Raw genomic sequence first — 10,958 nt, 5'->3', positions numbered from 1 at the left:
TCTAATCACTGAACACCAGAAATCTGGATGAATTAGATCTGGCCATGAAACAGAAATGTGTTATTGTTACAAAATCAATGCAATCCACAGCTTAAATAGAACAAATGATAATTCATATGTGTTATTTATTCTTTAATTCTTTGAGAATTTATGATTCACTTTTAAAGATCATCAAAGCTGTATGTTTATCAGGTATGAAATTATTTCTACCAGGTTTGTGACTTCTTGCTCTATTTTACAAACATCGTTTTATGTAACAGATCAACACAAAGTTCCACCTATTTTCTTTAAAGTTGTTTTTTTTTTCAAATAAAAATATAAAAAGTATGATATGTATTCAGAATCTTTGGTTGATAATCCAAATTAAAGTCCAGTAGAATCAGTTCTCCCACCTGAGCTGTGTCTGGTGCTTTCTGTTCTATTTCTTGTTATTCTCGATGTTTGTTGAATATTTTGTATGAAACCTCTGTAACACAACCCTGAGGTTAAACTGCATATGTTACCCGGCAACCCTGGATGGACTGAGGGTAATGTGGTCATTTTGTTTTCTCAAAGTGTGATGCTGTGATACAGGAAAGATGAAACACACACATTTAGCCTCCATCTAACAGGAAGATCCATTCTTCTTCTGCATATTGAACATATTCTATGTACAATACTTCATATCAAATACAGCAGAAGGGATGAATCTGAATGTTTGCCACAATGTTCATGTTTCTCCGTCATGGTTTGTCACATAAAACCCCTCAAAATGGTAGCAGTAAATTCTACTGTGTATTCAGGGCCATTTCACAGTAATGTTACACAACAAGCCAGATAAATAATGCAACAATGAACAGCAAATATTGTAAAGAAGACAAATATCAGAAGCAATAAATAACATGAATTCAAAAACATAATCAGAACAGGAGAGAAGCACAAATATTTTAATTCCACCACTTCTACAGATCACATATAATTAACCCAAAATTGTTATTGAATTATTTTCATACATCAGGGTTTGCTGTTGTAATTTGATCAAATGCAGAAAGGTTAACGGATTATGAGTATTTTTAAAACACATTGTGAAACCTGCAGTCTGTGACTGATATCGTGAATAACTGGAGCCGGCTGGATAAATGAGCCAGTCAACACAATCAGATGTTTTCCTCCATGTTCTGAAATGTTACAGAGATACAAGGAGATGCCAGGTTTCTGTCTGACAGCAGCAATATATTTCAATTACTCTTGAATAATTGTCAGACTAATCTACAATCAGTCAAATTGCACCAAGATGCACGTTTTCACATTTTACAATGCTGAAGAAATCATGAATAATAACAAATGTTGTAACCTGACAAAATGAATTGATCCAGTAATTAATTTACAGTTCGATATCTAATTTTGCTTGAGGTTAAAGATTAAATTAAAGCATAATCTGCTCACATAAACTAGGAATTTAAAAATAGTTTTGCTTTTTATTCTCCTCGACCTAAAATTCTCAACAAATTGAATTAAAACAAGTAAAAACTTATTCCTGTGAAGTGAGAATAATTCAGTTGAAGGCTACTGTCTGATGACGTTGTTCTATTTTTATTTTTGCATGTTGAATCCTGCATTGCTTTGCTCCTTGACTGTCTGTTAAGGCTGTTACTAAACGCTCCTGTGAGGCCTAGTTAAAGCACTGAAGAGCTTCAGCAGCATGCTGACAGTGAGCCATAGAACATGTTAAATAGTCCGTATTTTGGCACCAGAGTCTCTTTTAATCACTGTCCGGCAGTTCAGTTTCTGCAGCCACACAATCAATAAGCCGGTTAGTGCAGATGTAATACTTCACAGCCGCCCAGCTCCAACTTCACTTACAGTGATATCTGCTGTCTTGGTTTGGGTACAGTAGTAATTAGGAGGTGAATTATTTCATTAGGTTCTTACTGGCACAATGCTGCCACTCTGCAGTTTATTGAGAGGACAGTGGATGATTCCATTTACTAAGCAAAGGTCATTAAATTGTATTAAGCAGAGAAAAGTGTGGCTTAAAGCTGATTGTTTAACTTTAACAACAGATCTGAGTTTCAGAAAATTTAAAAGTTTGACTAACACTTTAATAACTTTGCATAAACCTTGGAGATTTAATAAAAGATGGCAGATAATGTCAGTTGACTATGGCTATGCTTAAATTAAAAAGTCATAAATTCAATATTTCTTGAGGTGTGTCATGGGTATATTTGTCTGTGAGATTAAATCTATTGATTAGCAGCAGTGAAAAGAACAAAAAGAGACAAAAAGAAAGAGAGACCTTAAAGAGGAGGCCCTGATGGTTCCTGAACAGAAAGATTAACTCATAACTTCACCGGTCATGTCATAAAATTGACAAAAGTTTCTGTTTAGAAAGGCAGTTTTTCATGTTTTAAAGAGAATCAGTCAGTTGCATTTTGGTAAGTAATGTTTAGAGAAAAGATTATTAAGCGAAATATAGAATTAATGTCAGGAATGTATTTGAAAATTTCACAAACAGGCAGTGAAAATCATCTACATGACTGACTCTTTCCTCTGGTCGTAATTAGATCCAGTTTCTGAGCTTCGCTGAGCCGCCATGTCACTTAGAGTTCAAATCTTGTCATTGATTAATGTCTGAATATATGAGAATCTGGGCATCATTCCTCAATCCTTCTTTCGAACAATGGCTGGAGAACATCCATCGATTTACCCCTGAAACACTCTGTCTTGTAAAATAAAGAACATTTATTGATTTATTCAAGGTCCCACTTAGTTTTCTGAATTCCCAACCTCCCATTGGTGACTAATTCCATCATTTTTTCCATAACTCAGATATTTTCTCTCTCTGCAGCAGGCTTTTTGGAGCTTTTTGGAGCTTTTTGGAGCTTTTTGGAGCATGTCACCATAATGTTTGAACCAAGCTGAAGACAGACCATTAAAACACGCTGAGAAGGAGGATTACAGCAGGCATTACTCTGACCACAGTTTCCAGTATTATTAAAAGTAAAGAGTGCAGGAGTCTGTAGGCATTCTTCCATAATGTCGATACAAGAGGAAATGCAGGCTGATCAATCAGATAGAGAGCAAAGGAAGAAATAAAGATAAGAAAGTCAACCAAACCTTCCAGTCTGAATCCCACAGTCAGCTGATGATGCTCTATAATGTATTTTGAAATATAAAGATGTTATGAAGACCCAGGAGGCCACAGGAGGAGAATACACAAAAAGCTAAAAAATTAATACATTGATTTTTTTTTTCCTTGTCACTTTATTTTATTTAATTATATAAAATATTCACTTTAATAAATCATTTAAAAGGAAAGCCTGATTTGTAGCAAATATGAAATAAATAATGAGGGATGAAATCTATTTATTATTCAGTATTTTAGAGACAGTAATCTTTTGTTTTTGGTTTAACTGTGAAAGGTTACCAACAGAGCACCGCATTTATAAATTATTTGGTGAAATTTCATATGCAAGACTTAGTTATATTTCATGAAGCACTGCAGGTTTGAATTATCTGAAATTAACGTTTCGGAGCCTGATTACTTTTCTTGACTGAACAAGAAAAGATGAGTCACACAGCTGGAAGAGCAGAATAAAATACAGTATGTCACTTTGTTTGCTTTTTGATCAGTTTGACTAAAATGTTTCAGTAGAACAATTATAATTCTCCAAAAGGGTTCAAGTGGAAAAAGTAACTTAAATTGTATGTATAAAGCAAATCTTAAGATAAAAATCTCTAATTTCTACAAAAAAATAGACAAAAACGTAAAAGCACGCATTAAGACATAATCTGACAAAATAAAGCTTAAAAATGTACTTTTTTTTCTTCTTACAAACAAAAGGACAGCTTCCAGAATGTGTGGGTTTGTGAAAAAGCTCTGCCTGCTTTCCACGGCCAGAGGTTTTGTGTAATTCTACACCTTCAGCTTTCCTGTCATTTTGCTGCTGGTTCACCTGAATTTCCCCAATGAGGGACAATAAAGGTTATTTATTTTCTTTACTTTTTTCTTTTTTCCCTTTTGTCTTCTCTTTTCTATTTAAATTTGTGATTATCTAATTAACTGAACAATGTCCTCATTCACAGCTGAGCCGTGCTACATTTTACAACTTCCTGCAAAAGGTCAGCAGTGACACTTTTATTACCTCCATCAGCCTCATTTTACCTTTTCAGCTGGAGAACAGCATCTCTATGCAGAACTGTTTGCTTTAATGCATGCACAAGGTGTCTGAAACCCTGGTAACTCAACCTAAACACTTCATAAAAAACACAATCTAACACATAAACTGTATATGCAAATGCTTAGTTTAACAATGAAATAACCAGGAAGCCATTGTCTTCCTGATATCTCACTCCTCCCCAATACTTTCTCTTTCATGAGCATCATGCTCAGTTCCAAAATCAGATATTCTTCAAATAAAACCTCATTAAAATTGATGCATAAATGAACATATATGTACAGAAATGTTGATAGAGGCAAAAGAAAACCTTAAAACAGCCTCTCTGAATGGATTTACAGAAGTGTGTATCTGATCCAGCTCCTTGGTGACAGTGAAACTCCATTAAAAGTGGGACGCTGCAGCATGTGTAATTAAGTAAGAGAGGAAGAGAACAGGAGGAGCATCAAACGCAGACTGCTATTCTCTTTGTGCGACTTTCGTCCTCTGAGTAAATTACGCTCTCTATGATCATGCCATGCCGCTCTCTCTAATTTCATTTTAATAAGATTCCACCAAATAAGTCAGTGTGTACAATCTTCCTTGTAATTCAGCCCATTTGTTATTGTCTCCATGAGCCAACCAAGATATTTTCTCTGCTGTATTGTTCTTTTTTTTTTTCCCTTATTTCATATTCCTTTATTTAATCCGGTAAACCCCGTTAAGATCTAGATCTCATTTTCAAGAGGGACCTGAGCAAAAAATTTGCAATACATAGCAACCTGGTTACAAGATAAAAACAATTAATACATATGCACAAGTATAAAACAATAAAACCAATTTAAAAACAATGACACTGTTTCATAGAATCTTGTTGCCTATCTTTAAGAACTGATCAAAATAAGTCCAGTGAAATCATTTCCGACATCTTAAGTTCAGACTGGAGCTGATTCCACGCTGTGGGGCCAACACACTGAATGCCTGCTTCAGTGTGTTGAAGCAGGCATTGCTTCTGTGAAGTGTGACTAGTTCCCATTAAACCAAGTATATGACAGGCAAATCTTACAGGAACATCTGGGACATCTGGCCAGTTCCAAGAATCATAAGAACGGATTTAAAATGACATTTATTTGATAGGATGTGCTTGTAACAGTTTTTGTTCATAAAGCAAAATATCATGACTTTGTGACCTTGTCAGTCCCAAAAGTTTAAAACCTTACAAACTTTGGTAATTATGTTTCCCATAGGAACCATCGGTTTATTTTTTTTCTGATCTTGATATTTGCTTTGATGATCAGAAACATTCAAGTGAGCCAAAAAAGCAAAAACTTGTAATCTGTGAAGGGTTAAATACATTTTCCCGTTCCTATGTAATCCTTAGCTGTCATATTCTGAGTTTGTTTAGGGGGATAGCATTCTTATTTCAAATCTATAATTCAGTATACTGTCAGTCATAAAGTGGTTGTCGTTTGCTTCTGAAACGTCTACATGATCTCATCATGTGTTGATGTTTTGTGTTTGCCTCAGCATGGCTGCATGACGCGTCAGGCATTGTGAACTCTGGCAGCTTAGGAAGGAAATCATCACAGTTCGTCACTGAATCCGTCTCTGAGACAACAAGCTGCTACAGCTCAGCTCACTCTCCATTCTTTTCACCGTATCATACCTACCTATCAGAATATGTTTGCTTTCTGGTAAAGAACAGACAATCTGGCTTCTTTCTGCAGTGACAACAGTTTGTTTGATTTGTAAAGCCTGCAGCTCATGTAGAGTGAGCGGTGCTGTTATCGTCAAGCTGTTGAGAATGATTTTGTGTTAGGGATCCACCAGCAACAGGTATGCATGTTAACCTTGGCCAGCAATTGTCTCTGTGTTCACAGCCGCCCAGAGAGGCTGCGGGGAAAGTGCCAGTGTAATCGTCTGAGACTTCTCATCATTTTCCCATTTTGGCAGCAGCTTCTTCCAGAGGGCAGCTGGGAAGTCATTAGCAAACAAGCACTTTCCTCAAAACACAGAAGGAGCTTTCTAACACAGTGTGAGAAAATGCAACAGCTCAAGGTCACAGAGCGGTTCCAGGGGTACCTTTGACTAAGACACTGATCAGCTTGTTCTGCATTCAAAACGTTACCATGAATAATGAAAAGGGGAATTCTGGAAAACTGCTTCTGCATCTTATTTATCATTTCTGTTTGGAAAGATTGGAGAAAATATCTCTATTACTTCTTACAAAATGACATTGTCCAAGACATGTCAGAGAAACTACAACATGTTTCAGTGATAAACATGACTACACACTTATTAGCATAGCCTTCAGTTTAATAAGAAAAGGCGACTACAAACCTGAAAGATGATAAAAAAAACTAAAATGTGGACATGTAAAAAAAACGAGAAAGAAAAATTGCATTTCTTTCTACAAGAGGAGCAAATCATTTAGTTTCCTGGTGACAATAGCTGGAGAAGTGTGATCATTACTTCATTGTTTGGTCTTTCTGTTGAAATATGTCAGAAACAAAGAACTGATCTGTGATCCAACAATGGCAGCACGCAAGAACTACAGCAAACCTGACTTTCTTCATTTTGCACAATGTAGTAAGGTGCCTGGGTTTAACTAAATAATGCTGTCACATTGTTACTGAAACTGAAACTGCCATGTGCCACTTAGAGACTACAGAATCAACACAACTGCTTCAATAAACTTGCATCATTACTCTTAGTCATCATATGCTGTGTAGACGCTGTGCACTAAAGATCCTCCTAACTTCAGATGCAGGTTTGCATCTTGCAGACCTTCTTCTTACGATCTGCACAGGTAGGCTGTTTGTCTCATGTAGACAACTTGCAGCTCTAACCAGAGATTCCTGTTGTTGTCTTCATGTTTCTGTCAGGCTGCCTTTTCATCTGGTGTTTTTTAATAATCATGTTGAACAATCCAGTTTCAGTAATGTTATTGCTCTGTGTTTCCTCACAGGATAAGCGTCTACCTTCACTGTGTCATGATAATTTAGCTTGTTGGTTATTGTATGTTCTTCTTCTGACTGATACATTTGTATTGTGAGATTGTCTCTGATCATCTGTGGCATCTTTTGAAACAATGTATTTAGCTACATTGACAAACTCTGACTGGTAACAGAACATTTTATCTTGGTAGCTGGCTGAAACATTTCATGGGAATGGGTTATTTACAAATAACTATAGCTGTGTTATTTAGGTCATAACTTAAAAAACAAAAATAAACCAATAGCATGTTTTTTTAGATCAAACTGATTTATTAGATTTTAAAAGGATCACTTTAATGAGATTTTTACAAACAAAACTGAAGAGAAGAGAGAGGCATGAGAGATGAAGAGAGAGAAACACAAATGAAACTCCAGCAGAGGTGGAGACAGGAACAGGAGGAGGTTATTACATAGTTATGGAGCAGAGTTATTGCATTTCACCGCAGTAAAAAATAAACCTTGTAATACAGGAAAATACTTATTAGAAGCACACAGTTTACAATGTAATCAGTATCTATGATGTTTTACAGCTGCTATTAAAATAAATGGGTAAAATGAATGGTTTCCTAGGCTGTGAAGCCAAGGTTTGCAAATTTCTCTCTCCTAATAATATCCATTCCTGAATAACTACAGAAGCAATGCAGCTGAGGCAAATACTGCAGATCACTGGGCTGAGCAGGCCTGGCTCACATTTTAAAACAAGTTCAAAATGCTAATGACTAAACTAAAAAGAAAAGCTGCCAAAGTTTGATGATGTCAAACAAAATACCAAAGTCACAGAAGTCCGCTGTTTGCTTTAAAGCTTCATTACGTGATGAGTCACAAAGACAATTTACTTGATGATGCATGAAGCTGCATTTACAGCTTTTATCAAATGTTATTTGCTACATGTGTGTTATTCCAGGTGTGACAAAACAAAGCTGATTCCCTGCTGCATGGAAACTCAATGCCAAGAAAAGGTGCTGCAAATGTAGGTTGTTTTATAATCTTTGAAACAGGATTTGGAATGAATCTAATAATATTGTCTTAGAACAGCCATGTCCAAACTTTTAACCACATGCACCTTTAATTATTAGAAGACTTTAATTACCCTGTGTCTCTTTGAAAGGCATCAAATCCGTGAAACTTTTACTAGACGGTTGTTTTAACTGAATAAACCTCAAAACTCAAGCTGGAAAACCAAATGTGTGCCGTGTTGTAGCCTATAGCTGTTGATGGCCACATAAAATCACTAAAAGGGTCTCAAATGGCCGTAGAGCCAAACTTTGGACACCATCATCTTAGAAGATTATTCAAAAGTGACATTTCATCATTTAGAGAGATTATTAACCACATTTAGCTTCAGAACTTTGATTTATTCTAGACAGTAGACTTCATTAGACTTCATTCCTTTACGTGTGAAGTACATTATATTTTACTGACAATGTAAATGTATAATTGTGTGACAGGACTAGCAACAAAAGTTAAAAAAATCTTAAATTTCTCACAAGCTTTATTTCAATCATATGTAAATGAGGCACCATTCAGTATCTTTGTGACAAACAGACATTTTATGTGAAATTTTGTTGCATTTTATTATGTGAATTTATATGTAAATTCACGTTGATTTCTACGGCGTGAAATCGTAGAAATCGATGATTTCTACTGTAGAGTGAAGTTCTGCTTTTCCTTAAGACTTTAATTCTGCAACAGGTATATCTAATATGTTGCTTGTTATTTGTGTCTTTTGAAATGAAAAGTTAGTGGCACACACACACTGATCACAATCAGAGTGTTTAAAACTGTTAACCAGTGATGGGCCACATTTCTGTCAGTTCGTTCTTGTTTTCGAACAAGTGAAAGAAAATGTTTGTTGGGAAAGAAAAACAAGATTGCAACCAGACCAATAATTAACGCTGTGGAAAAAAGAATAGAAAATAACCCAACTTTGTGTTTTGACTTTAATACGACCTTGCTATGCCATACTACTATGTCTTTAGATGCTGTAGAATAAACAATGGATGCACAGTTGTAGTTGTTTAAAATGTCCACTAGAGGGAAGCAAAACATAATTTTGATTAGGAGATAGAAATGGTGTATATACTCAGATTAGTTTCTCACTGCTAGCTGAAGCTAAATGTTACATTAGCCGAGTGCATCACTGTGAACAAACCCAGAATGGAAGCAGCATGTTTAGTGAACAGGACTTCTTGCTGTTATGCAAACGCAGTTTATCCCAGCAGCCGTAGATCAGTGGTTTGTGAGATGGCTCCCAGAAGGACACTTATTGCTTTTGTCTCAGTTGTACTGAGTGTTTATCAGAATATCTCAGCACACTGACATGTTGGTATTATCACACCTGTCAGCTGCAGTTTGGGTCACAGAAACCTTACAAAGTTACTTTAAACCAAAGTTATTTATGATCAGCCTCAGCCAATGAATCTGAGACAGACAAAAACCATGTTTTCCACAACGTTTGATGCTTCAACGTTGTGAGATGAGATTTTTTTCTATGCTATATTAGAGCATAATATAAAGCTTTTTCAGTGAAACTTTGAGTTTCAATTTTGAAAGTGTTTTATTTTTCAAGATTTCTGCACTGTAGGACCAAAAAGCAGTTTCTGGTTTACATCTTGAGTGCCTGGGACCAGTTCTTTACCAGAGCTTGAAGGTTGTAACCACTGTTTGTTTTCTTAGTGTCCATTTGCTTGAAAGAGTTGGCTAAACTCTTCATGGAAAAAGAAATCTGGCCATGATTCAATTTTTTTATATTTTGAGCCAAGTTATAATTTTTGCCTCATGACACGGTGCTCTTTGCTCCATCTGGTTCTGGAAAAAAAAAGTTTTATCACCAAACTGCTTTTGGGTTGATGGCTAAAGTCACTCTGATGGTTTGATGCTGGTTGCTTTGGAGAGGCAGCTCTGCAGATGGATGGTCTCAGGATGCTTTTGCTCTTGGCACCAAACAAGATTCAACTTTTCCTCTCAGTTTTACAGTTTTCTCACTCTAAAGGAGCTTCACTGAAAAACACCTTTCTCTCAGTCCCACAGTCCAACCCTGGTACTTCATGGAGAATGTCAGTCTGTCCTGATGTACTTCTTGGACAGAAGTGGATCTTTTCTGGTTTTCTTAGTCTGTGCAGAAAAAAACACAACTGACCAAAAATGAATTTGTGTTCTCAGTGATTGGTAATAATAATAATAATAATAATAATAATAATAATAATAATAATAATAATAATAATAATAATAATAATAATAATAATAATAATAAAATACTCCGCATATGTTTTCAGAATCTCGTATAGAAGAATCCAGACTATCAATTCATAGGATTTTCTGCCAACATCTTGGTCCCAGATGCTACACCACACCTTCAGGGGTTTATGGAAATGATTGATTGGTCAGAGATTATTTAGCAGGAAAATAAGATGAAAACAAGACTGGGCAGGTGGTCATAATGTTATACACTGATGGATGTCCATGGGCTTTCTCCAAAGCCTCTGAACATGGAATTGTTTTCCTCTTTCAAAATATCATGGACTGCAGAAAACGAACTGATGGTAATTTTGATTTCACCCGCTAGGTGGTGGAAGAGCACCGCTTATCCTCACATCCACGAGCTGTTGGATTTAATCATAGATTTTAAATTAAATTTGTTCAATACACGGGCTCATGATCTTATTTGGTTGGCTGTCTAATAGATCTTTTTCATCACACTCAACCTTTTGTGAAGTTTGAGGATCTGGACATAGTGATTCAAATATTTGCAGTAAAGGTTGTATTTACAGTGTCTTTTAGGCACGTGGGTCAAAATTCTCGGACACAAATGAAGAAAGTGAGGCTC

This window comes from Xiphophorus maculatus, chromosome 22, assembly GCF_002775205.1.
Source record: "Xiphophorus maculatus strain JP 163 A chromosome 22, X_maculatus-5.0-male, whole genome shotgun sequence".
NCBI lineage: Eukaryota > Metazoa > Chordata > Actinopteri > Cyprinodontiformes > Poeciliidae > Xiphophorus > Xiphophorus maculatus.
This window is presented reverse-complemented; position numbering follows the sequence as displayed.